Below are 3,204 nucleotides of genomic sequence, written 5' to 3' on the forward strand. Positions count from 1 at the left end.
ACTAGCTCCAACTATTGGAGGAACTAGTAGGAGGTCTAGCAGTGGGGTGCAACTTCAGTGTTCAACCATTTAACTGATAATTCAACCATAAATAAATCGTGCACGTGTGATCTACAATTTACCTGGTTGAGATTAGATTTCAATGGAACTGTACTATCAATTATAGCATATTCCAATGTGTACAGATGGTGCATGCAGTTAGAGGAAGGACCTAGAAGAATTGCACAATTTAATGAGGGAATTTCCTAATTAATAGGGGCCTAATTCCCAAAGTAAAAGTGCAAGGAATTAAGAGCTTGGGAAGGCTTGAAATTGGCTAAGTGTTGGCCAAGTTCAGTTAGTTGAGCAAAGGGATAGACTATACACTTGTAGGGTGTGCTTAGGCTTGAGCAAGAATTGTATTTCTTCTCTATTCTTTGATTAATACAATACATATAGTAAAGGGTTTTGAGCAGTTGATTTGCCCTAGATAAATCTCTATGTATATGTTTTGAATCTTGATGCATGTTAATGATTTTTGTTCTCGATCGTGAATTTACTTCCGCAGATGACTAGAGTAGCTTCTAGTCTTGTGATTTAGAAAATTTCATGAGCAATTTAAAATCTACACATTAATTTCTACATATATACTAGTATATATACTTGTACATATATTGGTATATATGTGTTGACATGTATATGAACATAATATAGATGTATCTATGGGTATATATACAAAATTATATAGCTACATAATATCTCTCTCTCTCTCTCTCTCTCTCTCTCTCTCTCTATATCTATCTATATATATATATATATATATATATATAGACACACACACACACACACACATATAACTAGTATATATACCAACACACACACACACACATATAAGTATATATATTGCCATATTATTCTTATATATTCTAGCATATATATTGATACTTATACCTAGTATATATATACTAATACAAATATATTGAATACATATTATTTATGTATACTACTGGTGGTCCTCATTGGGAAAGTTTGGAAAATGAGGATATCTGGCCTTTAAATGGAATGTGGTTGCTCCTAAAATGCCCTGAATTGTAGAAATGGGTCTCAAGGCCTTGCCAATGGGCATGGGAGGAAAATAAGGTCCTTAGGCTCTAGATGAAGTCTTCAAGGAGCAAGGGAAATGAATAAGGCCTCAAACTACAAAACATACCTTGTATAGGATATCATCATTCTTAACATGGGATATGGGCATTGATATGGGGTTTTGTGCACTAGGGATAATCTGAAGCTTTGTGAACTAGGTATGAGTTTAAGACCATGGTTGAGGAAGAAATTGCGAGACACTAACTTGAGTTTCTTGAGATAAAGGGCCATGATCACAAAATGGATTCTTTAAATTTTATCTTTGTCATACAATATTGATATGGACATGATTAGGATTGTTTTCACAGTACAGACATAGGTATTGGGGCTTGAAGTAGATAAGGGCCTTATCATCCTTGGGTTACCACTATACAATTCTTTTGTTCTATTATGATTTGGTTAATTTTTTCACTTATTATATGTAGTGTTCCATAACCCATAGATATAAAATGTAAATCAGGTTTAAAAATATCATAAATGTAATAAACTAGATTAAAGAGATAAGTAAGATGAGATATGTGAAATATACCATTGAATTATGATAATTAGGGGAGGTGTTGGTAGCATAATTTTCATCTATTTTGAAGAATATTTTTATAATTATATTTATCTATTCACCCAAGATTGCATAAGGACTTGCAAAGTCTCAAGTGTGGGGGAGACATTGGGCCTTCATTTTGAGGCCTTTACTACTATCAGAAGTGTGATTTTTTCCCTTTCTACTCCCTCATATAGCCTATTATCATTCCCCTTTTGTCACAATCATTTGCATTATGGTCATCACATGTTGATAAGGTGTGGTGTTGTTAAATTCAATGATTTTCCCTTATATTTAATGAGTTATTTGAGCTATAACTTTCCATTTCTAATGTGAGTATCAAATCCTGTAATACTAGTCAAAATATCGTAACCCAAATCATTAATTGTTATATATATGCACCCCCAAGGTGAAACATGGCACATGGTTTTCTTTTTTAGGTGTCTCAAGATGGATTAGTGTTGGTTGGATTTCTCCTAGGTTAGACAAGGAAGGTGCCAACTCACGATCAATGCTTAAGTCAAATGTAGGGTGGCAATGCATACAACACAACAATAGTTGAATAGTTAATCAATTTCAAGGTTTTGGAAAGTGGCATGGATATTTTCATGCATGCCATGTCATGAAAATATCCTAACATGATATAAGAAGTTACCCATGTCAGCGAAAGTTGTATATGTTAATGGCATTACCCCCTACTCTATTTTTGGGATGTAAACAATTGACAAGTTTGTATATCCTTGGGAGTTATTCATGGTTCAATACACCCTCCCCTATATTATATAAAAACTATAAAATGTAAAGGTTGAAGTTCGATGCTTGTAATATTAAATGATTTATCAAGAAAGCATCCTATCTGTGTATTGCAAAGTTGTTCAAATGGTGCAATATATGGGTCATATGTTGGTGTATATTGTAGCTTGATGACAAATTATATGTGATCCATGTTGATTATATGCAAACTGTCTTTATAATTGTAATGTGAACTTGTGTATTCTTATTTTAACATGAATGATGTTATTACGAGTTTTATTTTGTAGCAAAGTACTTATACTATAGTTTTCCTTTGTAGTGTAAGCTAGCAGGTAAGCCCCCCTACCTAGTTTGTGTTGGAAATTCATTTATTTCTTAGTTAGATTAATTAGATATATTGTTATTTATATTTTTATTTTGTAGATTAATATTTTAAATTATTGTCATTTTAGTTCTTCAACTTTCATGTCCTTCATTGCAAAAGTGTGGATTCCTTATAGAGGTTAGGCACTGAAGGTTGAAGAACGAAAGTCATTTTTAAGGAACTAAAAAACTATTTGATTCCTTTAATGCAAAACAAAAAAATGTGATCAAAGCTTGTACAATTCTCTTGTAAAAATAATCCTAGTGATCCAAAAAATTTGTATCATTTTACTTTCTTCCTCAATGAATTTTATCTTTTGAGTGTAAAGTGTGGATTCCCCCTACAAAAGTTAGGCACTAAAGGTTGAACAACGAAAATGATTCTAAAGGAATCATATAACCATTTAATGCCTCTAATGCTAAACAAA

This window comes from Pinus tabuliformis, chromosome 1_2 (assembly GCF_031772625.1).
Source record: "Pinus tabuliformis cultivar Carrire ecotype Pingquan chromosome 1_2, CPIR1, whole genome shotgun sequence".
Classification (NCBI taxonomy): domain Eukaryota; kingdom Viridiplantae; phylum Streptophyta; class Pinopsida; order Pinales; family Pinaceae; genus Pinus; species Pinus tabuliformis.